This window comes from Oncorhynchus nerka, linkage group LG1, assembly GCF_034236695.1.
Source record: "Oncorhynchus nerka isolate Pitt River linkage group LG1, Oner_Uvic_2.0, whole genome shotgun sequence".
Classification (NCBI taxonomy): domain Eukaryota; kingdom Metazoa; phylum Chordata; class Actinopteri; order Salmoniformes; family Salmonidae; genus Oncorhynchus; species Oncorhynchus nerka.
This window is the reverse complement of record NC_088396.1, coordinates 9,552,449-9,580,004: the sequence shown is the minus strand read 5'-3', so window position 1 is coordinate 9,580,004 and position 27,556 is coordinate 9,552,449. Positions and strand designations below refer to the sequence as shown.

General features: G+C 45.7%; 1 protein-coding gene across 2 annotated transcripts in view; it reads left to right on the top strand.

Moving 5' to 3' along the window:
• The window catches only part of adarb1b (adenosine deaminase RNA specific B1b), a 171,360-nt gene that overhangs the window by 77,790 nt on the left and 66,014 nt on the right, over positions 1–27,556 (top strand). Inside the window, exon 3 of one of the 2 annotated variants that reach the window (XM_065001522.1) lies at positions 5,139–5,193. The exons of the other annotated variant lie outside the window; for it this stretch is intronic. The gene's annotated coding sequence lies outside the window, so the exon portion shown is untranslated. The remainder of the gene's footprint in view (positions 1–5,138; positions 5,194–27,556) is intronic. 2 annotated transcript variants of the gene reach the window in all.

Below are 27,556 nucleotides of genomic sequence, written 5' to 3'. Positions count from 1 at the left end.
TGACGTTGGCCTGGGGGGTAGATTTATGACAGTCATAAATACCTCTTCCCCCCTTTTTCCTCTCTGTACCCTACTGATATTACATTTGCAAAACCCTTGGTTAACATAGAGATTCTGGGAACATCAGTAGGTGGGGGGAAATGAACTATATTCTGGTAATCCGAACAATTGAACATATGCGGTGGTACTTCATGAATATGATGTCAGTTCGGTTATCATCTGAGACATTCTCATCAATGATAAGATGACGTAAACTCTACAGTGGAAAGTCTACACATCAGAGTTATCGGATTCACATGGTTGTTCAATTTAAATGTTTGAATATGAAATTATTTGTGATGGGATGAAATGTGATTTTAGCTTTTAAAATGTGAGATGTGGGTTTTCATAAGATAGGGCTCAGTGGCCCGCCCACGTGAAGAGACCGAGGTTGTAAACTATGAAACACATCCCTTTTCTCCCTTCCTATATAAAGCCTTTGACGACAACATAACTTCCTGTTCCCGGGATGTAGGACGACGGTCCTATGTCAGAATGGTTCAGATAATAACTACAGAACGAAGCCAACAACAGCGTGAGCTTTGGTTGCGAATGGTATGAACTTTGAACTCTTATTCACTACAAAAGTGATACCTCCTAGCCGTTGAGTTAGCAACAGCCGCTGCAAACGAGGGTTAGGAAGGAACAGACAGAGTATCCCGTCTATCACACAACGACGTTACGTATCCAACGTATCCAATTGACAGCCAGTGACATTCTTCAAAGGACTCGCTTTGGCAACACGGCCTTCCATCTACCACCAACCTACCGAAGCTCAGAGTAAATATTTATTGCATTTTCCTTTTCCAAATGGGCGGTAATTTAGAATGCATAAGATACCGTATTTACAATAGCACAGCTTCTCCTTTGTTCATCAGTCTTCCCGCTCCTTCACTCAACCCAGCCCCTTTTCTTTTGTGTAACAAGCTGTCAACAAACAATCTGTTCCGCCCGCTAGGGACGTTTTCCTTTATGACGTAATTTGTAATCAAGTTATGATTTAATTATGTGTATGTGTATGTGTAATTCTGTGTGATTTAGTTAGGTATTTAGTTAACCTCTTGGTGTTAGGGGGCAGTATTTTCATTTTTGAAAAACAAAAAACGTTCCCGTTTTAAACGGGATATTTTGTCAGGAAAAGATGCTAGAATATGCATATAATTGACAGCTTTGGATAGAAAACACAATGTTTCCAAAACTGTAAAGATATTGTCTGTGAGTATAACAGAACTGATGTTTACAGGCGAAAGCCTGAGAAAAATCCAATCCGGAAGTGCCCCAGGTTTTGAAAGCGCTGCGTTCCAATGACTCCCTATTCAGCTGTGAATGTACCATCAACGAGCTTACGCTTTCTACGTATTCCCCAAGGTGTCTACAGCATTGTGACTTAGTTATATGCATTTCTGTTGAAGAATAGCCGTAGGCGGCCACATTGCGTAAGTGGTCACATGGTGGCTCCGATCGGTCCTAGTGAAAAACGAATTGTCCCGACGGATATATTATCGAATAGATATTAGAAAAACACCTTGAGGATGGATTCTAAACAACGTTTGCCATGTATCTGTCGATATTATGGAGCTAATTTGGAATATTTTTCGGCGTTGTGGTGAACTTACACAAATGCTTGTCTAGCGTTGGTTGTAAAGCATATTTTGTAATCTGAGATGACAGGGTGATTAACAAAAGGCTAAGCTGTGTTCCAATATATTTCACTTGTGATTTTCATGAATAGGAAGATTTTCTAGGAAGATTCATGTCCGTTGCGTTATGCTAATTAGTGTCAGATGATGACAACGGTCCCGTTCACGGGATGCGGTGTCACTACAGGTTAATAAATAATTAAACCCAATTTTGTATTGCTGATTCAAACTGTTAGCCAGGGTTCTTGCAGATAACTAAGAATGTACAACTTTCAGATGAGACTGAATTAAGGTGACGATTAATATTGACTGCTATTGATGTAAAATATTACTAGGTCTTTAAGAGTTTATTCGGAAGATAACAGCTCTATAAATATTATTTTGTGGTGCCCCGACTCTCTAGTTAATTACATTTACATGATTAGCTCAATCAGGTAATAGTAATTACGGAGAATAGCATGTCATATCACTTAATCCGGCATAGCCAAAGACGCGACATAATATTGATTATTATTATTAATTATGTTAATATTGTAAAAAGTAAGCTTTGGCAATATGTACATTGTTACGTCATGCCTATAAAGCTAATTGAATTGACTGGAGAGAGGGAGAGACTGGAGAGAGAGAGAGGGTGAGGGAGGGAGGCCGTGAGCAGGCAAACAGGCCCAACCCCCACTCTTACACTAGCCCAAGCCAATGGCATGTATCATATGCTCCGCAGGCTCTGCTCACACTTACTGGTCTGACAACATTGGACACTTTATGGCACCCAAAGCCTTCACTATCTCATCCTGGGATATCCAAGGCCTGAGGGCATCTGTCTTTAATCTAAAGAGAAGGAACCTGGACTTCACCAAGTAAATTAGAAATACAGACCGTGTCATCCTACAAGAAACATGGTACAGAGGAGATGAACCCACTGGTTGCCCTCTACATTACAGAGAGCTGAACATCCACCAAACTACCAGGTTTGAAACAGGGAAGGGGCTCAGGGAGTATACCTATTTGGTGTAATGCAGACCTAACTCACAAGGTGAGACCCAAATGCAGACACTGGAGGCAAATGGTTGAGCTCTGATATTTATTATAACAAAGGGAGCAGGCAAAGGCAGGTCGGGGACAGGCGAGAGTTCATAAACCAGGTCAGAGTCCAAACAGTACCAGACGATAGGGCGGTCTCGAGGTCGGGGACAGGCGAGAGTTCATACACCAGGTCAGAGACCAAACTGTACCAGACGATAGGGCAGTCTCGAGGTCAGGCCAGGCAGGGGTCAGAAACCAGGTCAGAGACCAAACCGTACCAGACGATAGGGCAGTCTCGAGGTCAGGCCAGGCAGGGGTCAGAAACCAGGTCAGAGACCAAACAGTACCAGACGATAGGGCAGTCTCGAGGTCAGGCCGGGCAGGGGTCAGAAACCAGGTCAGAGACCAAACAGTACCAGACGATAGGGCAGTCTCGAGGTCAGGCCGGGCAGGGGTCAGAAACCAGGTCAGAGACCAAACCGTACCAGACGATAGGGCAGTCTCGAGGTCAGGCCAGGCAGGGGTCAGAAACCAGGTCAGAGACCAAACCGTACCAGACGATAGGGCAGTCTCGAGGTCAGGCCGGGCAGGGGTCAGAAACCAGGTCAGAGACCAAACCGTACCAGACGATAGGGCAGTCTCGAGGTCAGGCCAGGCAGGGGTCAGAAACCAGGTCAGAGACCAAACCGTACCAGACGATAGGGCAGTCTCGAGGTCAGGCCAGGCAGGGGTCAGAAACCGGGTCAGAGACCAAACCGTACCAGACGATAGGGCGGTCTCGAGGTCAGGCCAGGCAGGGGTCAGAAACCAGATCTGAGTCCAAAACAGTACAGGGGGGATAGGCAGGCTGGTAGTCAGAACAGGCAGTGGTCAGGCCGGCGGGTTCGGAGTCAGGAAAGGCACGGGTCGAAACCAGGAGGACTAGAATCAAACAGAGCCTGGAGAAAATAGGAGCAAGGAAAACGCTGGTTGACTTGACAAACGAGATGAACTGGCACAGAGAGACAGGAAACACAGGGACATAAACACCGGGGATAATAAGCGACCCCTTGAGGGGTGGAGACCATCACAAGGACAGGTGCACCAGATCAGGGTGTGACAATTCAATTATTCAAAACATTTTACATTTGGCTAGAAATTCAAATGGAAAATATCTCAACAGAGAAACATTTACTCCTGTGTGCTACCTATATCCCCCCCCCCCCCCCCACTAGAATCCCCATACTTTAATGCAGACAGCTTCTCCATTCTAGAGGGGAGATCAATCATTTCCAGACCTAGGGACATGTACTAATCTGTGGTGACCCAAATGCCAGAACTGGACAAGAACCTGACACCCTCAGCACACAGGGGGACAAACATCCAACTGGAGGTGACAGCATTCACTCCCCCATATACTCCCCTAGACACAACTGCGACAACATAACCAACAAAAACGTATCACAACTCCTGCAGGTCTGTCGCATGCTGGGTATGTACATAGTCAATGGCAGGTTTCGAGGGGACTCCTACTGTAGGTAACTCTATAGCTCATCTCTTGACACTAGTACGGAAGACTACTTTATCACCAACCTCAACCCAGAGTCTCTCAATGTTCACAGTCAACACACTTATGCCACTATCAGATCACAGCAAAATCACAATCTACTTGAACAGAGCAAAAATCAAACATGAAGTATCGAAGCCAAACGAACTTAAGAAATGCTATAGATGGAAGGAGGGTAGTGTAGAAACCTACCAAAAAACAATTGGCCAGCAACAAATCCAATCCCTCTTAGACAACTTCCAGGACAACATGTTTTCCTGCGATAGTGAAGGTGTAAACTTAGCAGTAGGAGGCTAACATATCAAAACCGCTAACATATCCCATTTTTATTTCCAGCAGAAAAACCTAAGACAACTAACAACATTGAGAAATGGTTTGATGAAGAATGTAAAAACCTACAACAACAAAAAACACCTCCGTTTGCTACAGTATTGGCCGTGTCTCAAATGACACTCTGTGCAGTGCTTTAGACCAGGGACCATAGGGCTCTCATCAAAAGTAATGCACTATGTAGGGAATAGGGTGCCGTTTGGGACGTAACCTATGTACCTGAGAAACCATTGGCGTTTAAACTAATTCAATTAGTCTTGTCTAATTTAAAGTTGGATCCGCAGTCTTAAAGGCACATTCGCTGAATTTGCTAGCTGTTATAATACACGTCTCCTCCTGGTCCGTTGGATGTAGACTTCTTTGCATGCGTCCCAGTGAGGCAGTGTTATGTAGGCACTGAATGTATAATGATGTTATACAAGGCTTGCTCATCCTAACTTGCCGTGTTCTCTCTCTCTCTCTCTCTCGCTCTCTCCTCCCTCTCTCTCTCTCTCTCTCTCTCTCTCTCTCTCCTCCCCTCTCTCTCTCACTCTAACCCCCCCCCCCCTTCACTCTTGAAGTCAACGCAGAGTGAAATCCAGAGAAGTAACTTCCAACTCTCATCTCTGTCTCACGGTACGTCCACTTTGTTAATAGTTGTTTCCCCCACTGCTTAGGGTAGGCAATTTCCCCCCCACTCTGCTTAGGAGCTCTATTTATCTTTTTTCTCAGCGTGTGTCCTGTGTCTCTACCATTTGACTTGCGCCCTGCACTCAATTGCTCCATTGCGTCCAGTGCAATCGAGCTACCAGAACAAAGATTTCCCGTGCTGTATCTGTCCATCGTGTGCCCAGTCTGTCTATTGGGATGCTGGTGCAATGATTAGCTTTTAAGATGGGATGAAACAATGCAACATTTTTTTTTTTTTTTTGCTGTTCTTTTCATCTAAATATATAAAAGCCTTGTATATTTTTATTGATCAGCTGGAGCTGTACAGGCAAGCCTTTTGCTTGGGGAAAATGTGAGCCGTCATCATGGCAGATGGTGTCCCGCAGGAGATAAAACACGCACGGGCGGGCACACCTCCAACACAAACCTCCACACACATCCTCTCCTGGCTAACACACACAGTCAAACACATCCCACCTTCTCCACAGGTCCTCACCTGGTCCAGTAAAGACAGATATGAACTGGGAGGTTTGATTACGGCAAAGCACATTTTGTTTCCCACTCTGCTACACTGATCATGTTTAAACAGCAGTGTGTGTGTGTGTGTGTGTGTGTGTGTGTCTCTCTTTTTGTATTTTTTTCCCGACGGCTTTTGTCTTCTTATTTTCACAGTGTGGTGTCATCGAGTCTCTTTTCTATTCATATCACAGCTCCCAGACAATGTGCCTTGTTTTGACTGTCATGTTGTGCCTGTTGTATATTGGGACGGTTGGTAACAACCTCCCAAAACATTCCTTATCTGCCCTCCCTCCTAAATTGCCGTAGGGGGGGGGTGTCTGGGTCTGGTTTTCCCTCCACTCTGCACCGTACGATAGTTTCCACTGCCCATGCACCACCACTCCATTCCTCTATTGATCACGGCTGACCGCGGCGGCGGTGGTGTGTGTGGTACGTCCCTGGCTCTCTACCGTTTGTGACGTGCGCCCTCCTGCACTCAATTGCTCCATTGCGTCAAGTGCAATCGAGCTACCTCACACCCTTTGACCTTTGGATGTCATTGGTTTAAAGAAACTCGACTCTCAGAGGAAATTGACTGTGCTGGTGAGTAGACCTGGGTGGTATAACGTATACCGGGGTATTATCGAAATACCCACGGTATGATTTTCAATAACGTCCCCAAATTATAACATGACGATCCATTGTTGTGCAGCGCAAGAGAAGTGATCAAGTTACACTTGAAGTTCACTACTATAATGTTTGTCAGCTAAAATATCTTATTACTATAAGAGTAACTATCTAACTATCTGTAACTATGTGCCCAACACATTTTCTCCAGCCCAGGGCTCCAGCTATACATTTGGTTTGCTAACTTGCTAGCTAAATGTCTAGCTTGCAAGATCAAGCGTCTTGAGAGTAGGCTTAAACACTGGTATACACTGATAAGGCCATACTGGGTAAAATGCCGTTTGGTCTCTGTTATTTTTTAATCAGGTTTTTCATCCTCTCCTTCTAATCAGGGCCTGATTCAGATCTGGGACACCAAGTGAGTGCAATTAACTATGAGGTAGAAACAAAAAAACGGTGTTTTGGCCCTTTTGGACTGGAAGTTGCTCTGATGTACAGTATACACTAACAGTAAGTGTACTCTCCCACTCCAGGTATCTCTCCCCTAGAGAGCTTTTCAGCCCACTCCCAAAACCCCACCACCCCCTCTCGTCTCTACATACGGTCACCGCGCCCAGTCACCACATCAACAGTCACCGTGCATCAGGTCCCAACGGGCGCCCTAGCAGAAAGAAAGGGCAGGCAAGGACGCTCTAGCCACTAGCCACTGCTAGCTAGTGCCAGGCTAGCCAGGGCAGCAGAAGGCCGAGCTCAGCAGGGACAGCCCAATGCAATCTGTCTCTGGCGGAACACATGTCAGGCCAATACACATCACAGCCAGCTCTCTTTACCCAGTGTTAAAGTCTCACGCTGATCCCAAACCTGTCACTTATTGGCAGTGGCACAACAGAGAACACATAGTGTAGTACAGGGTTTTGCCGTTTAACTGCTAACCCCTGGTTTGGATACATCTTTATTATTTTATCGTTACATCCATGTGTTTTTTTGTTATGAGTGAGATTTTGGTAGTGTTATTTGGAAGAGGGGAAAGTTGGAGAGCGAATGTGTGTTTGGGACAGTAAAACTGTAACGGGGAAAGTGAAGGAGAAGACATAAAAAGAGAGACGGAGGCAATGAAAAAGAGTTCCGACGAAAAGCCACTTCAATGGCTGATGTATGCCGTGCACTGCGAGAGAGACAGCCACAGAATGATTTGGGGCCAGACAGTGCTGTCACACACCAAGCTGTGTGTGTGTGTGTGTGTCAAAGTGTGCGAGAGAATGATGAATATGCCGTGCTCTGTTTATAGTACACAGTTCATACTTTTTAAAGGGATTGCTGCTATGAACAGAGGATTTCACTTTAAAGATGGGATCAAAATGAAACAATGCAACTTGTTGTTGCTGTTCTCGTCATCTCAATACGAAAGCATTGTGTGTTCTCTATTGTTCAGTTGGAGCTGCACGTGCATCTTGCTTGGGGAAAATGTGAGCCGTCATCATGGCGGATTGTTTCCCACGGGAGATGATAAAACACGCACGTGCGGGCACACCTCCACACACATCCTCTCCTGGCTAACACACACCGTCAAACACATCCCGCCTTCTCCACAGGTTCTCACCCGGTCCAGTAAGGACATATATGAACTGGGAGTGTAATGATGGGGCAGAAGCAGGTGCAGGTGAAACGTTTTAATAAAACAACAACAACCAAGAACGCGATACTAACACAAGGCAGAACGCAAGAACAACACACAGACATGAAACTGAAACAATGACGCCTGGGGGAGGAACCAAAGGGAGTGACATATATAGGGCAGGTAATCAAGGAGGTGATGGAGTCCAGGTGAGTGTCATGACGCGCTGGGGCGCGTGACGATGGTGACATGTGTATCGGGACAATGAGCAGCCTGATGACCTAGAGGCCGGAGAGGGAGCCCACGTGACAGGGAGGTTTGATTACTGCACATTTGTTTCCCACTCTGCTATACGGATCATGTTTAAACAGCGTGTGGTGTGTGACTGTTCATTTCTGCCCAGGGGGCTTTTGTGCACTGGGTGTTGTCTACTACTAAACTAAACTGTATTATGTCCCATTGTACAAGTACAGTTTGATACAAGAAAGGCTTGTTTGAGACAAGCTATTGGATTATGCTATTTGGTATGAAACCATCAATTATGGTCTACCTCTATCGAGGTAAAGGCCTGTAAGCCTTGGATTGGATTCATTCGATGCTCGTGTGTGGAAGAGGGGTTATGGGGAGGATGTATAGCCAGTGGCACCGCGATGTATGGGACTGGTGGGCTCATTGTACAAAACAACAATGTGGTTTACTGTATTGTTTGAATGTTTTATTGACAGGGTAAACCCAACGGGATGCGTCATCTTGGTTTTGAATTCGGGTCAAAGAAAAGCAATATCAACGTCAACAGTTCTAGCGATGACATGGTGCAACGGATGGAAAGCAACATCAACGTCAACAGTTCTAGCGATGACATGGTACAACGGATGGAAAGCAACATCAACGTCAACAGTTCTAGCGATGACATGGTGCAACGGATGGAAAGCAACTTCAACGTCAACAGTTCTAGCGATGACATGGTGCAACGGATGGAAAGCAACATCAACGTCAACAGTTCTAGCGATGACATGGTGCAACGGATGGAAAGCAACATCAACGTCAACAGTTCTAGCGATGACATGGTGCAACGGATGGAAAGCAACATCAACGTCAACAGTTCTAGCGATGACATGGCGCAACGGATGGAAATCAACGTCAACAGTTCTAGCGATGACATGGCGCAACGGATGGAAAGCAACATCAACGTCAACAGTTCTAGCGATGACATGGTGCAACGGATGGAAAGCAACATCAACGTCAACAGTTCTAGCGATGACATGGTGCAACGGATGGAAATCAACGTCAACAGTTCTAGCGATGACATGGTGCAACGGATGGAGAGCAACATCAACGTCAACAGTTCTAGCGATGACATGGTGCAACGGATGGAAAGGAAAGCGAGACAAATTATCTGCACTTGCTCACAAAACAAACGTACTAAACCGTTAAAAAGACCATGTCTGCAGATGGATCGGTGGTGTTCATTTGAAAACATCAACAGTTATCAGGTGGATGAAAATAAGAAATTCCACTCTATCATGTTTGTGATTTAAAGATTAACAGTGTTCAAAAAAATATGGTCCACCTTTTTCTTAGATTTTTTTGCAATGATATTTTTTAATTCCGTTTTCATATTGGGTTACAGAATAACATTTGGGGCCTGGGAAGCCCTCACCTCCTGGGTCTAGAAAGACCTAACCTCCTGGGTCTAGAAAGCCCTAACCTCCTGGGTCTAGAAAGCCCTAACCTCCTGGGTCTGGAAAGCCCTAACCTCCTGGGTCTGGAAAGCCCTAACCTCCTGGAGCTAGAAAGCCCTAACCTCCTGGAGCTAGAAAGCCTTGGCTCTTCACTTGATTGTGGTACAGTCGTTCCCATTCGCACAGCTAAGCGCAGGAAGCCACTAAAGGTGTTATGGTTACAATGATCACCAAAAGGCCCCTTGTCCTTTGGGAAGACACATGTAGACCACATCTCCCACCTCCAGCTCGAAAGTTAGTGCATTAGATACATGTAAATGATCTACGTCATTTAATTCTCAGTTAAATGTAACTTTCTGGTCATTCTTGCATATACACCCAACAATACACCTGCGGAAATAAGTGATGGTGAATCTAAAGTAGTAAACTCCTTTGAGTGGTGCTGTGAGTCGCAGGCTGTGCCGATGTTTGTAATGACAGTACCGTAGACGAGGGTGGTTTCAGTATTGAATGGTCCTACAGCTCCTGAACCAGTCAAACTAGCAGAGAAAGGTAACCTTTGGTCTGTCTGCACTCACCCTCTCCAGCTCCTCCACCTTGTTCCTCTGGAGCTACAGTTCAGTCTTAGTGACGCACAGCTCCTCTCGAAGAGTCGTCACCTCCCTTTTCTGCTCATCCAACTCCCTCTCACTGGCAGTCACGCTGGCCATCCATGGTGGACAGCTCAGCTGTTTACCCCGGTTTCTTTCTCTCCTCTACCTTGTTCTTCCGGAGCTGCAGTTCAGTGTTAGTGGCGTCCAGCTCCACTCTCTCTTCTACCCGCGACAGCACCCAGGATGTTCACTTTGTCTCTCAGCACCCTCAGCTCAGTCCAGATGTCAGGGGTGGTGGGGGTCTTGCCAGTCACCCCTTTGTGGCTTGTCTCAGGTAGCGACATAACCATGACTGTCAATCACACTCTCTCCCTGAGCCCATACCCCAAACAGACAGTACAGCAACACCAGCAGAAGTACAGCACCCCTCATTCTAAAATGATTGTATACAGGCTCAGTGCCCTCCTTTACATCCACAAACCACTTGATTAGTCAATAGGGAGAATTTGACTGGTGGAACTGTTTCAAAGGAAAGCACAGGCTGGACAAACACAGACCGATATTACGTTATAGATGTCAGTTATATCTGTTTCTTAAGACCGTGGGAGCACACGATCTATTACATTTTAAACTCAGCACTCTCGTGACAGTAGCAGTCTCCTAAAATGTATGTTTGTGTTGACTGGCTTGAGTTACCATGTGGTGTTTACATGAAAAACTCTCTGATTTGAACCACATTAGGCTATATTGTGTCGGGTAGTCTTTTGATCGGGTTTTGTCGGTCGGTCCCCCGCTCGCCTTCTGTTTCTCTCAAGTAGGCACCCACACCCTTATGTGGGCGCACACACACACGTGCACATACACGTTTTATCTCACTCTCCCTCAACCCCTAAAGAAAAAACGAATCAAAGCAGGCAAATTATGTTATATTATGTAGTCGGCTTGAGACAAACATGGTTTGGGATAATTGGGCTGTATGCTTTACATAACTCCCCAAAAGCGCTGACTTCAACCAAGGGATCAACTGAAGAAACAAACATGTCAAATTGTCCTCATCTAAGATTATTTACCCTCCCGAAGACATCTCACTCCCCCCTTCAAAAGAGTGTTAAGTGTCTGGCGGTAGCAAATGATCCATTATTATTATTATTATTCCCATTGGGAATTCAGAAAGCTTTTCTGCCGGAATGCTTAATCTCAGCGGGTTTCCGCAGGATAAAAGGCAGTCAGACTCTGGGGAGAAAGCATTCAAGAACAAACTTCATCATGACACGAGCATTCAAGAGCACAAGGAATTGCAATTACCAAGCAATTTCAGACACCAGACCGTGGCAGTGGTTTGGGAGTGTGTGTGTTCGTTACACCTTAATTACGTCTAGTGTTTTGCTTGGTCATTCTCTATTTGCAACCTTTGTGTTTCGTCTTCGTACTTTTCCCCTGGGAGTAAGCTTGACCTAAAAGCTCTTGTCATGATGGAGCTTAATTGTATTAGCTGGCATCAATGTCCCCCTTATTGAACAGGCACTTAGGCACCAGAGGATTTAGCTTAAATGGCTAATACTTGTTTTTTTTCTCAGTAGAACAGAGATGGACCTGATATGAATCAATTGACTAGAGATTAGTGACTGTACACACTATACAATACAAATGCCACCTGGAATGTGTGTGTTACGATCCTATGGGTGTGTCTCTGCCTATGTGTGTGCATACTGTGCTTGTCTGTGTGTGCGAAAGAGAAAGACCATTAGTATCTGTCCGTGGGTACTCCCGGTCCATAATCTAGCCGCATGGTCTGGTTGCTGCAGGTATTGAAAAAAGGACTGTGTCATGCGTCCATTCCCTGGAAGGATCCGTAATGTCACAGAAGCCAAATCAACAACAGATCATCAGATCACTTTACACATTTGGAATCGTAGGTGGGGGAAAAAACAGGAAAGTCCACCTGATGCTTTTTTCCCCTTCTCTTTAACTAGGCAAGTCAGTTAAGAACACATTCTTATTTACAATGACGGCCAAACCCGGACAACGCTGGACCAATTGTGCGCCACCCTATGGGACTCCCAATCACAGCTGGATGTGATTCAGCCTGGATTTGAACCGGGGACTCTAGTGACACCTCTTGTGCTGAGGTGCAGTGCCTCAGCCACTCGGGAGCTCTGTAGTGCCCCATATTTAATCTGTGGTCTCTTTTTTTTCCTGAAAATGAACCTCTTTATGGCAGACTATTGGTCTAAACTTGACTCTATAGGAGGAGGCAGTGGTAACATGGAACTCATCAAATTGATACAAGGGAGGACAAATCTATTTACACTATTTGCAGGAAGAACCTACTTTTCACCTTTCAAAAGGTCCAAAAAAACATAAACAGATGGTGAGTTATGCCTACTTCTTTGCATGCGAGAATCTCAATTATTAAAATGAATTTCATCCCTTGTATCAATTTGAGTTCCATGTTACCACTGCCTCCTCCTATAGAGTCAAGTTTAGACCAATAGTCTGCCATAAAGACTATTGCAGACCGCAGATTAAATATGGAACACTACAGAGAACAAAATCATCAGGTGGGCTTTCGTCACCTATCATTCCAAACTCCAATAAGAATACAATACGCATTATTTTCTGGGCTGACTCTGAATAATTGTTTGGACCAATTATAGTTTCCGCAGTAAATGTGTGGAAAGCAACAGAGACGCATTCGAGATCTAATCTTAAATGGCATTCATACTCTCCAATAGGGCGTAAAAAGGAATTGTGTGGATCTAGGAAGGGTATTTATACTTTCAAAGATACGTGAATGGACTCTTTAGCTTCCAGGAAATCCGCCAGTGTTTTAATGTCCCGGGGGTGGTTGAATTCTGGTAGAAAGTCAACGATATATTCTCTGTACCAAATATTGCCATTAGATCCAATGGTGATGTCGGTTTGTGATGAATCTGAATTGAACGCCAATGGAGAGTGCGGTTGGCAGGAACTACAGCTGCTAAGAAAATGATTGTACCAAGGTGGATACCACCTCATCAGTTACAATTGCAGCATTGGTTCTTCAAATTTAAGGAAGTTATCTGATGGAACTGTCCACAGCCAGGATTCACAGGGCCAGGGTGTCCACTTTGGACATCTGGGGGAAAAAGCAGCAGTAGACATTTCCAACTTCCGGGTTGGAGCGAGCAGTCGCACTTCGGTCTGCAGGTAGTATAACTTTTCATTACATTTCATTATAGTACAACGGTTTGATTTGTCTAATCTTAGCAATTTCTTCTTAGCTAGCTACATAGCCGTCTTTGTATCAAAGATAATTGCGTAATTATCGTATTTCGTCGTCCTAACGTAGTCTACACTGCTATCTGCCCAGCAGCTAGCCAGCTAGCTAACGTCCACCGTCTACCGTATAGCAGCACTGTAGAAACTATTACCCTCAACTGAACGACTTGATTAGTGTAGTGTTAGCTAGCTACATAGTTGTCTTTGCTGTCTTCGTATCCAAGATAATTGTGTAGTTTAGAGTGTGTAGTTTTAGAGTGATTATCTTAATTTACCGAGGTTAGCTAGCCAGCTATTTGTCGTCCTTAACGTAGGAGACACTGCTAGCTAGCCAACAGCTAGCCAACGTCTACCGAATAGAACTTAACAACCCGGTCGCATTCCGCCTCGCTCCACAGGTAGTATCACATTTTCATTTCATTTCATTACAGTACAACGGTTTGATTTGTTTGATCGTAGCTAGCTACATAGCTAGCTACATAGCCGTCTCTGTATCAAAGATAATTGTGTAGTCTAGAGCGATTTTCTAGGTTACCTAGCCAGCTATTGTCGTTCTTTTAACGCAACGTAACGTAATCAACACTGCTAGCTAGCCAGCTAGCCCCGAATCAACAACGCAGCCACTGCCAGCTAGCCTACAAAGTCAACAACGCAGCCACTGCCAGCTAGCCTACTTCAGCAGTACTGTATCATTTTTAATCATTTTAGTCAATAAGATTCTTGCTACGTAAGCTCAACTTTCTGAACATTCGAGACGTGTAGTCCACTTGTCATTCCAATCTCCTTTGCATTAGCGTAACCTCTTCTGTAGCCTGTCAACTATGTGTCTGTCTATCCCTGTTCTCTCCTCTCTGCACAGACCATACAAACGCTCCACACCGCGTGGCCGCTGCCACCCTAATCTGGTGGTCCCAGCGCGCACGACCCACGTGGAGTTCCAGGTCTCCGGTAGCCTCTGGAACTGCCGATCTGCGGCCAACAAGGCAGAGTTCATCTCAGCCTATGCCTCCCTCCAGTCCTCGACTTCTTGGCACTGACGGAAACATGGATCACCACAGATAACACTGCTACTCCTACTGCTCTCTTCGTCCGCCCACGTGTTCTCGCACACCCCGAGAGCTTCTGGTCAGCGGGGTGGTGGCACCGGGATCCTCATCTCTCCCAAGTGGTCATTCTCTCTTTCTCCCCTTACCCATCTGTCTATCGCCTCCTTTGAATTCCATGCGGTCACAGTTACCAGCCCTTTCAAGCTTAACATCCTTATCATTTATCGCCCTCCAGGTTCCCTCGGAGAGTTCATCAATGAGCTTGATGCCTTGATAAGCTCCTTTCCTGAGGACGGCTCACCTCTCACAGTTCTGGGCGACTTTAACCTCCCCACGTCTACCTTTGACTCATTCCTCTCTGCCTCCTTCTTTCCACTCCTCTCCTCTTTTGACCTCTCCTCTCACCTTCCCCCCTACTCACAAGGCAGGCAATACGCTCGACCTCATCTTTACTAGATGCTGTTCTTCCACTAACCTCATTGCAACTCCCCTCCAAGTCTCCGACCACTACCTTGTATCCTTTTCCCTCTCGCTCTCATCCAACACTTCCCACACTGCCCCTACTCGGATGGTATCGCGCCGTCCCAACCTTCGCTCTCTCTCCCCCGCTACTCTCTCCTCTTCCATCCTATCATCTCTTCCCTCTGCTCAAACCTTCTCCAACCTATCTCCTGATTCTGCCTCCTCAACCCTCCTCTCCTCCCTTTCTGCATCCTTTGACTCTCTATGTCCCCTATCCTCCAGGCCGGCTCGGTCCTCCCCTCCCGCTCCGTGGCTCGACGACTCATTGCGAGCTCACAGAACAGGGCTCCGGGCAGCCGAGCGGAAATGGAGGAAAACTCGCCTCCCTGCGGACCTGGCATCCTTTCACTCCCTCCTCTCTACATTTTCCTCTTCTGTCGCTGCTGCTAAAGCCACTTTCTACCACTCTAAATTCCAAGCATCTGCCTCTAACCCTAGGAAGCTCTTTGCCACCTTCTCCTCCCTCCTGAATCCTCCTCCCCCCCTCCTCCCTCTCTGCAGATGACTTCGTCAACCATTTTGAAAAGAAGGTCGACGACATCCGATCCTCGTTTGCTAAGTCAAACGACACCGCTGGTTCTGCTCACACTGCCCTACCCTGTGCTCTGACCTCTTTCTCCCCTCTCTCCAGATTAAATCTCGCGTCTTGTGACGGCCGGCCGCCCAACAACCTGCCCGCTTGACCCTATCCCCTCCTCTCTTCTCCAGACCATTTCCGGAGACCTTCTCCCTTACCTCACCTCGCTCATCAACTCATCCCTGACCGCTGGCTACGTCCCTTCCGTCTTCAAGAGAGCGAGAGTTGCACCCTTCTGAAAAACCTACACTCGATCCCTCCGATGTCAACAACTACAGACCAGTATCCCTTCTTTCTTTTCTCTCCAAAACTCTTGAACGTGCCGTCCTTGGCCAGCTCTCCCGCTATCTCTCTCAGAATGACCTTCTTGATCCAAATCAGTCAGGTTTCAAGACTAGTCATTCAACTGAGACTGCTCTTCTCTGTATCACGGAGGCGCTCCGCACTGCTAAAGCTAACTCTCTCTCCTCTGCTCTCATCCTTCTAGACCTATCGGCTGCCTTCGATACTGTGAACCATCAGATCCTCCTCTACACCCTCTCCGAGTTGGGCATCTCCGGCGCGGCCCACGCTTGGATTGCGTCCTACCTGACAGGTCGCTCCTAAAAGGTGGCATGGCGAGAATCCGTCTCCTCACCACGTGCTCTCACCACTGGTGTCCCCCAGGGCTCTGTTCTAGGCCCTCTGCTATTCTCGCTATACACCAAGTCACTTGGCTCTGTCATAACCTCACATGGTCTCTCCTATCATTGCTATGCAGACGACACACAATTGATCTTCTCCTTTCCCCCTTCTGATGACCAGGTGGCGAATCGCATCTCTGCATGTCTGGCAGACATATCAGTGTGGATGACGGATCACCACCTCAAGCTGAACCTCGGCAAGACGGAGCTGCTCTTCCTCCCGGGGAAGGACTGCCCGTTCCATGATCTCGCCATCACGGTTGACAACTCCACTGTGTCCTCCTCCCAGAGCGCTAAGAACCTTGGCGTGATCCTGGACAACACCCTGTCCTTCTCAACTAACATCAAGGCGGTGGCCCGTTCCTGTAGGTTCATGCTCTACAACATCCGCAGAGTACGACCCTGCCTCACACAGGAAGCGGCGCAGGTCCTAATCCAGGCACTTGTCATCTCCCGTCTGGATTACTGCAACTCGCTGTTGGCTGGGCTCCCTGCCTGTGCCATTAAACCCCTACAACTCATCCAGAACGCCACAGCCCGTCTGGTGTTCAACCTTCCCAAGTTCTCTCACGTCACCCCGCTCCTCCGCTCTCTCCACTGGCTTCCAGTTGAAGCTCGCATCCGCTACAAGACCATGGTGCTTGCCTACGGAGCTGTGAGGGGAACGGCACCTCAGTACCTCCAGGCTCTGATCAGGCCCTACACCCAAACAAGGGCACTGCGTTCATCCACCTCTGGCCTGCTCGCCTCCCTACCACTGAGGAAGTACAGTTCCCGCTCAGCCCAGTCAAAACTGTTCGCTGCTCTGGCCCCCCAATGGTGGAACAAACTCCCTCACGACGCCAGGACAGCGGAGTCAATCACCACCTTCCGGAGACACCTGAAACCCCACCTCTTTAAGGAATACCTAGGATAGGATAAAGTAATCTTTCTCACCCCCTTAAAAGATTTAGATGCACTATTGTAAAGTGGCTGCTCCACTGGATGTCATAAGGTGAATGCACCAATTTGTAAGTCGCTCTGGATAAGAGCGTCTGCTAAATGACTTAAATGTAAATGTAATGTAAATGTCTTAACTACAATCCCAACAGATCTGTACATCTACGAATGGATCTCTATAATTTGTCAATTATTTCTGATGTTTGTACTATGCAAGGTGTATTTATTTATCTGCGTTTTTATTTCACAATAGATTTTTAGATATGCTTAGATTACCGGGTGGGTGGGGGGGGGGGTGTTCAATAAAAAAAGATATACAGTACCAGTCAAAGTTTGGACACCTACTCATTCAAGTGCTTTTCTTAATTTTTAAAACTTTTTTCTACATTGTAGAATTTTTTAAATTTGATTTATTTAACCTTTATTTAACCAGGTAGACCAGTTGAGAACAAGTTCTCATTTACAACTGCGACCTGGCCAAGATAAAGCAAAGTAGTGCGACAAAAAACAACAACACAGAGTTACACATGGGATAAGCAAACGTACAGTCAATAACACAATAGAAACATCTATATACAGTGTGTGCAAATGTAGTAAGATTAGGGAGGTAAGGCAATAAACAGGCCATAGTGGCGAAATAATTACAATTTAGCATTAACACTGGAATGATAGATATGCAGATGATGATGTGCAAGTAGAGATACCGGGGTGCAAAAGAGCAAAAAAAATAACAATATGGGGGTTAGGTAGTTGGGTGTGCTATTTACAGATGTGCTGTGTACAGGTGCAGTGATCAGTAACCTGCTCTGACAGCTGATGCTTAAAGTTAGTGAGGGAGATATAAGTCTCCAGCTTCAGTGATTTTTGCAATTCGTTCCAGCCATTAGCAGCAGAGAACCGGAAGGAAAGGCAGCCAAAGGAAGAGTTGGCTTTGGGGATGACCAGTGAAATATACCTGCTGGAGCGCGTGCTACGGATGGGTGTTGCTATGTTGACCTGTGAGCTGAGATAAGATGGGGCTTTACCTAGCAAAGACTTATAGATGATCTGGAGCCAGTGGGTTTGGCGACAAATATGTAGAGCGGGCCAGCCAACGAGAGCATACAGGTCGCAGTGGTGGGTAGTATATATTTTTTTATTTCACCTTTATTTAATCAGGTAGGCCAGTTGAGAACAAGTTCTCATTTGCAACTGCGACCTGGCCAAGATAAAGCATAGCAATTCGACACATACAACAACACAGAGTTACACATGGAATAAACAAAACATAGTCAATAATACAGTAGAACAAAATAAAACAAAAAGTCTATATGAGTGCAAATGAGGTAAGATAAGGGAGTTAAGGCAATAAATAGGCCATGGTGGCGGAGTAATTACAATATAACAACCAGTGATATATATATATATATATATATATATATATCTACGAGTGTGTGTTGCTATGGTGCCCAGTCATACTCGTTTGGCGACGAGTATGAAGCGAGGGCCAACCAACGAGAGCATACAGGTCGCAATGGTGGGTAGTGTATGGGGCTTTGATGACAAAACGGATGGCACTGTGATAGACTGCATCCAGTTTGTTGAGTAGAGTGTTTGAGGCTATTTTATAGATGACATCACCGAAGTCGAGGATCGGTAGGATTGTCAGTTTTAGTTAGAGTTGTATGGCATTGACGCTCGTCTGCAGGTTAGTTAACACAATGTCCAAAGAGGGTACCAGAAGTATACAGAATGGTGTCGTCTGCGTAGAGGTGTACCAAAGAATCACCAGCAACAAGAGCAACATCATTGATGTATGCAGAGAAGAGAGTCGGCCCAAGGCTTGAACCCTGTGGCACCCCCATAGAGACTGCCAGAGGTCCGGACAACAGGCCCTCTGATTTGACACGCTGAACTCTATCAGAGAAGTAGTTGATAAACCAGGCGAGGCAATCATTTGAGAAACCAAGGCTGTCGAGTCTGCCAATAAGAATGTGGTGATTGACAGAGTTGAAAGCCTTGGCCATGTAGATGAATACGGCTGCACAGTAATGTCTCTTATCGATGGCGGTTATGATGTCGTTTAGGACCTTGAACGTGGCTGAGGTGCCCCCATGACCAGCTCTGAAACCAGATTCCATAGCGGAGAAGGTATGGTGGGATTCGAAATGGTCGGTGATCTGTTTGTTAACTTGGCTTTCGAAGACTTTAGAAAGACAGGGTAGGATAGATATAGGTCCGTAGTAGTTTGGGTCTAGAGTGTCACCCCCTTGGAAGAGGGGGATGACTGCGGCAGCTTTCCAATCTTTGGGAATCTCAGACGATACGAAAGAGAGGTTGAACAGGCTAGTAATAGGGATTGCAACAATTTCGGCAGATAATTTTAGAAAGAGAGGGTCCCGATTTTCTAGCCCGGCTGATTTGTAGGGGTCCAGATTTTGCAGCTCTTTCAGAACATCAGCTATCTGGATTTGGGTCAAGGAGAAATGGTGGGGGCTTTGGCGGGTTGCTGGGCAGTTGACCGGGGTAGGGGTAGCCAGGTGGAAAGCAGGGCAGCCGTAGAGAAATGCTTCTTGAAATTCTCAATTATAGTGGATTTATCAGTTGTGTCAGTGTTTCCTAGCCTCAGAACAGTGGGCAGCTGGGAGGAGATGTTCTTATTCTCCATGGACTTTACAGTGTCCCACAACTTTTTGGAGTTAGTACTACAGGATGCAAATTTCTGTTTGAAAAAGCTAGCCTTAGCTTTCCTAACTGCCTGTGTGTATTTGTTCCTAACTTCCTTGAAAAGTTGCATATCACGGGGGCTATTCGATGCTAATGCAGAACGTTTTGTGCTGGTCAAGGGCAGACAGGTCTGGAGTGAACCACGCGCTATAACTGTTCCTACATTTCTTTGAACGGGGCATGCTTATTTTAGATGGTGAGGAAAGCACTTTTAAAGAACCACCAGGCATCCTCTACTGACGGGATAAGGTCAATATCCTTCCAGGATACCCAGGCCAGGTCAATTTGAAATGCCTGCTCACTGAAGTGTTTTAAGGGCCGTTTGACACTGATGAGGGGTGGTCGTTTGACCGCGGACCCATTATGGATTTAGGGTTGTACCTGGTAGGTTCCTTGATCATTTGTGTGAGATTGAGGACATCTAGCTTAGATTGTTGGACGGACGGGGTGTTAAGCATATCCTATTTTAGGTCACCTAACAGTACGAACTCTGAAGATAGATGGGGGGCAATCAATTCACATAGGGTGTCCAGGGCTTAGCTGAGGGCTGAGGGGGGTCTATAACAAGTGGCAACAGTGAGCAACTTTTTTCTGGAAAGGTGGATTTTTAAAAGTAGAAGCTCGAACTGGTTGGGCACAGACCTGGATAGTATGACAGAACCCTGCAGGCTATCTCTGCAGTAGATTGCAACTCCGCCCCCTTTTGCAGTTCTATCTTGACGGAGAAAATGTAGTTTGGGATGGAAATTTCAGAATTTTTGGTGGCCTTCCTAAGCCAGGTTTCAGAAACCACTAGGCCATCAGAGTTGGCGGAGTGTGCTAAAGCAGTGAATAAAACAAACTTAGGCTTCTGATGTTTACATGCATGAATTCAAGGCTTTTACGGTTACAGAAGTCATCAAATGAGAGCGCCTGGGAAATAGGTGTAGTACTGGGGCTACAGGGCCTGGGTTAACTTCTACATCACCATAGGAACAGAGGAAGAGTAGGATAAGGGTACGGCTAAAGGCTATAAGAACTGGTCATCTAGTGCGTTGGGAACAGAGAATAAAAGGAGCAGATTTCTGGGCACGGTAGAATAGATCCAGTGCGTAATGTACAGACAAGGGTATGGTAGGATGTGAGTACAGTGGAGGTAAATCTAGGCATTGAGTGACGATGAGAGAGGTTGCATCTCTAGAGGCACCAGTTAAGCCAGGTGAGGTCTGCATGGGTGGGGGGGGGTGACAAAAGAGCTATCTAAGGCATTTTGTGTGGGACTGAGGGCTCTACAGTGAAATAAAATAATAATAACTATCTTAAACAGCGGTAGACAAGGCATATTGACATTAGAGAGAGGCATAATGCAATCACAGGTGTTGATCAGGAGAGCTAAGACAACAACGGGTAAATGGCGATGAATGGGCGGCAAGGGTCAGTTAGGTACACACAGGACCTGAGTTCGAGGCTGGGGCCGACAGATAAACAAAATGAGGTACCGTGTTGGTGAACAGTCCAGCAGGCATCAGCTGTGTAGCAGAGTGATCTTAGGGTCCAATGAGCAGCAATAGGTGAGTCAGGGGGCCGTTCGGTAGTCCCTACTATGCTAGGTGAGCTGGAGACACAGCGTTCAGAAAGCTAGCGTGCCGTGGCTAGCAGATGGTTCTTCGGCGACATCGCAACGTAAAAGCCTGTTGAAACACATTGGACGATTACGTCGGCAGACCAGTCGTGATGGATCAGCGGGGCTCCATGTCGACAATAAAGGGTCCAGGCCAATTGGCAAATATTAGCTGGTATACTTCGTCGGCTAGCCGGGAGATGGGCCTAGCTCGAGGCTAGCTCAAGGCTAACTGGTGCTTGCATCGGGACAGAGGCGTTAGCCAACAATAGCCACTCGGTTGCAGCTAGGATGATCCGGTGTAATGGTCCAGAGCTTGCGACAGGAATCCGGTGATGTGGTTGAGAAAAGCAGTCCGATATGCTCTGGGTTGATATCGCGCTGAGCAGACTGGAAGGTATTGTCCGAGCTAAAGCCGCTGGTGTCCGAGCTAAAGGTGAAGACCACTAGCAGTGGCTAACAATGACTAATAGCTAGTAGCTAGTTAGCTGGTTCCAGTTATAAGTTATAAAAATAGCAGATCCGTACCACATTGGGTGAGGCGGGTTGCAGGAAAGTATATTTCGTTCGTAGATGAAAAGTGAGATTAAAATATATCAGAAAAAAAATACGAAAAACAGAATATTTACACGGGACGAGGCAAACACACGTCCCACTGCTACGCCATCTTGGATCAGAGCCAATTATAGTGAAGACATCAAAACTATGAAATAACACGTATGGAATCATGTAGTAACCCAAAAAATGTTAAACAAATCAAAATATATGTTCTAGATTCTTCAAAGTAGTCACCTTCTGCCTTGATGACAGCTTTGCACACTCTTGGCATTCTCTCAACCAGCTTCATAATTAACACTGCTGGCAGATTCCCATTTTTACTGCGGGCCCCAAACGCATCCCAGAATAGTCTCTCTGTTGCAAAACGCCGCCTACACTTTATTCCCACTCAGCGCTAATAAGAGACGCCAGGCTGTGTATGTGTGTGTTATTTGCCACTTACGTTGAGTTAGTTTTTTCCCTCCCAGTCAAACATATATTAATGTTGTCAGCACTAGAGAGTATGGAAGAGCTATAGGGAGACTGCGAAGTGGCCGCTTGAGAGAGAGCGGGAGGAAGGCTTTGAGAGAATTCAAGCAATTTAGTTTGAGTGTAGCACGTTGTAAAAGGATGGGAACACAGCTGAGACAAACTTGGCTTAGACGAACACGCTCATGTGTTCATGCTCACAGTCACTCCCCTCTCTCATTTTCCTCTTTATTTGTCCCCCCCCCCCCCATTTCACGTCTCCTCCTTCCATTTTTCATTCACCTCGCTCGCTCAACGTCCCTCTCTCTCTCCCTGTGCCCTACCTTCTGTATTGCTCGCTATCCCTACATCCTCCTGTCTTTAGTGGACCTTCTCCCTCTCTTGCTGTTAGTGTTTTTGCCCCTCTTGCCCTCTAAATTTCTCCCTCGTTGTCAGTCTTCCTCTCCTCTGCACCAGTCCTCCTCTATTTGTGTATGCACCCCCCCCCCCCACTCCCTCCATCCTCTATCGAGTCAACACTGTTGCTGTAGAGTCTCAAGGGGCGATACATAGAGAGAAAGAGAGAGAGGTTGAAAGCGAGAGAGCGGGCACCAGGTGAGGCACCGCATGGCCCGGAGCTCCCGCTAAGCACATTAGCCGCTGACGCTAACCCAAGCTCTATTCCCAGCGGATGGGCCATACTGTAGCAGCTAGGATTTTTTAAAAACGAGCCCCGGCACCATGACCTCATTCTCTGTTCACGTCAAATCAAAGCCTCCTGTTTACAAGCTACCGCTGCTTCCGTCGCCACCGCCTAGTCAGCTATTAGTTTGTCTAATTTTCTCCGTATCTCTTTCTCTCTCGTGGTCTCCCGCATCCTCCCTCACTCTGTTGCGGTACGAGGAAGATTGTGAAATAATTTACAGCGGTGGGTGAAGTCAATGATTATCACCACACAGCCTCAGGGAAGCTAACAGTGCCCTTTAGCATTTGCTAACCTACCTCTGCTCTACTAGGCAGTAGGGTTGGAGAGTATCCAGATGTTCATATCATCATTACCACCCTTCTCTCTCACATTTACAGTATTACCGGCTTAGTACACAAGGGGGCGCCAAACATACAAAAAAAAAGCACATTGGATGTCTATTACCAGAATGCTAACAAAATTTGCACAAGTAATAGCACATTTCCATGGAGGCTGCTATCTAAATTAGCTAAATGTGCACAAACAAAAATAAGCGCTTTGTATAGACAGGCAATCCAGCTCATAAAGTTATACATGTATAGGTAGGAGCTACCAATGTCATTTTTGAGTTTGGACATTTACAAGCGAATGTAAACGAGAGACATTGTGCAAATTAACAAAGGTTTGACGCATGCTTATCTGGAGGAAAAACGGTGCTGTGTACACACTGTGCCTGTGTGGAGTCTGGGAGTCACTAGGGCAACTGGCCTGCCTGCTCTGCTAGGAGAAGAGGGGGGAGGAGAAGACAGGCCCAGAACGAGAGGAGAAAGAAATGCAAGGAATCAGCTACAGTGGCGGCTGTACAGAAAATTGTTAAGAAGCAGTGCAGCTTGGTGGGGTTGTGTTTCGGGGGACGCATGGCTTTCGAACTTAGTGTCTCCCGAGCCTGTACGGGAGTTGTAGCGATGAGACAATATAGTAACTACTAACAATCGGATACCACAAAATTGGGAAGAAAAGAGGGTAAGAAAAAAAAGAAAGCTTAACAATATGATGCCCCGTGATCTTATTAATTCAGCCACTTACTTAGATAATTAGCAAGTTAAAATTAGGGGTTGCCCTAATGCAGAATTCTTTGTTCATCACACAGGGGGGAAAGAAAACGAAATACTGTACTATTTTGTAACCGCAGATCTAAAATGCTTCTTATTGTAATTTCTGCTCAGCATCAAACTAATGTTGTGTTTCAGATGCACTTCTCCACTCGGATGAGAAGTCACAAACGGGCATTCTATTAAAAGACAGCGCTTTGACTGATGTGTTGCTACTCTTCTCCAGTATTCTTGTCCGTGTAGCTCGGTAAAATGCAAGAGGTCTTTAAGCAAAACATTTAGGAAATGTAGCTGGTTATGTTTTTTCTATGATACCCATTAGAAATATGATGGCCACGCATCGGTTTTTTTTTGCAACAAAAAATACCTTTCTTTGTCATTGTAAGCTCATTTACTCATCTGCCAAATAGCATTGCGCTTCTGTCGTCACCTGGTGGAAAATAAAGCTATTTTCTGCCGAATGTGTTGCTCTAATGTATTGTCTGTGAAAACCATAGTTGCACGTCTCTGATCATTCTATTGAAGAATAAAGACGGTTGCATTTCAATATAAAACGCAATCTCTTGTCAGTAACACAGATGGACTCAACTGCTCCCGCTTTCTCCCATTGTGCTATTTACTAACAAACATGTGACTGGGTCAACTGTTCTGGGGAACTACGGGAAGCTTCATCATGTCAAATAATGTGACAGGTGAAATGAAGAAGAGGATCAGCTTTAACTTTGATCATATTGCACAAGTTGACACAGGTATTTACATAAAAAAATTGCTACAAATATGAAAATGTATTGAAAAACAACAAAAAAAAACAGTTTCAATGGTATTGGCGGTATTAAAAAACCATCCCGTGGCTATTTCCAAATACCCCGGTATACGGTATACACAGTAATACCGCCCAAGCCTACTACCGCCCAAGCCTACTAGGCCGTACATTGGAATCTGCAGACTGAGAGGAGTGCACTGTATTGGATAAAGCACTCTGTTTATTGTCAATACGATGTGGTCATGTATAAGACTGTATTGATAATGAGCTGGGAGTGTATAGGCTCTTGTTGAAATGAGCCGGGATGATGTAATCCACCAGTCAGGGTCACCCATGTTGATTTATCTGGGCAGTCAGAGAGACTGGATCGATCTCCACGGGGATACTGTGATGGGACCTTTGTGCCGCTACACACGCCCACACTCTGAGAGACACCTGCCAAGGGTTCACACTCCAGCGCAAAGCTCCTCTACGTAAGTTCACGCTCTTTAGGTCAGTTGTCTCTGTGTGTGTGTGCGTGCGTGTACGTGGGCTAGTTCCCCCTCTTCCCCTAAGCGGGCCTTCCTCTCCCTAAATTTAAATTAGCTTTTTATGCCAATTGGAAACAATAGCTGCTTTTTTTATTGTTTTAATTCCAGCATTTCAGAGTAGGACGGAGTTTCCATGTTTCACTGGTGTAAGGTCAGTATTGCATGTTCCAAGCAATTGCTTAAGGTAAACTGATCTTAGATCAGATCTGTGTCGTCGTGGTAACTTCTACCAGGAGCACTAGGGATTTCAAGGCATGAAAGCGCTAAAGCAGTGTAGATATAGGGTCAAACGAGCGCTTTAAGTGCATACAGTATGTTTGTTATCCCTGGTGTGTGTCTGCTGTTTTCCAAAGGATCACACAAACGGTGTCAGACGTGAATGTTTTGGAAGTGAGTGGGTGTGTTTATCTGTTTTTGTTGTGCGTGTCTGTGTGCCCAACGCCGTGCGTCCATGTGAGTTATGTGTGAATAAATGAGTGTGTGTGTGTGGGAGTAAGCTTCAAAAGCCACTGTGGGGTGACTGCAAATCGTGCTTGACTATGAATGGAACTGAAAGGTGGGGTAGCGAGGGCTGTGGTTTTTTAGCAGTTCAGTGATGTGGCGACGCGTGGTTCTCTATCGCCGTGACCGTCTTGTCTGTTTTCCGACAGAACGACAAGCACTTGGTGTTACGAAGAATGACCTGAACGTAACACAATACTTTGTGACTCATTGAGTGATTTCTAGCCTTTCTCATGCGAGTCGTCAGAGAGATGTCCTTCGTTCTCTCAAGTGTGAGTGGAAATGGTTTCGACTTTGTATGTGTGTGTCGCTGAGAGAGAGAGATGGCAAGACTTGCTGCCATTGAAGGCCACTCAGTCCGACAGAGGCAAATAATCTACTCACAATGCCTTGTGCCACATCAGAGGGTATCTCCAAGGGTTCCAAATGACCTCTTCACATCAAATCAAATTTTATTGGTGCCATACACATATTTAGCAGTTGTTATTGCGGGTGTAGCGAAATGCTTGTGTTCCTAGCTTCAACAGTGCAGTTAATATCTAACAATTCACAACAATACACACAATCTAAAAGTAAAAGAATGGAATTAAGAAATATATAAATATTAGATTGAGCAATGTCGGAGTGGCATTGACTAAAATACAGTAGAATAGAATACAGTATATACAGTACATTTGGAAAGTATTCAGACCCCTTCCCTTTTCCCACATGTTTTTTTCCCTTATCAATCTACACACCCCATAATGACAAACTTTTGTTATTGACCAAATACTTATTTTCCACCATAATTTGCAAATAAATGTATTAAAAATCCTACAATGTGATTTTCTTTTTTTTTTTAAATCTAATTTTGTCTGTCATAGTTGAAGTGCACCTATGATGAAAATTACAGGCCTCTCTCATCTTTTTAAGTGGGAGAACTTGCACAATTGGTGGCTGACTAAATACTTTTTTGCCCCACTGTATGTGCCTCGACACAATCCTGTCTCGGAGCTCTACAGACAATTCCTTTGACCTCATGGCTTGGTTTTTGCTCTGATATGCACTGTCAACTGTGGGACCTTATATAGACAGGTGTGTGCCTTTCCAAATCATGTTCAGTCAATTGAATTTACCACAGGTGGACTCCAATCAAGTTGTAGAAACACCTCAAGGATGATCAATGGAACTATACATTCATGTACATGCTACCTCAATTAGCCCAACCAACCGGTGCCCCTGAACATTGGCTACCCGGGCTATCTGCATTGTGTCCCGCCACCCACTATCATAAATGCATAGTCACTCTGTCACACTACTGTTATTTTTCACTGTCTTTTTACTGTTGTTTTTATTTCTTAACTTACCTATTGTTCACCTAATACCTTTTTTATTTTTTACTTGGA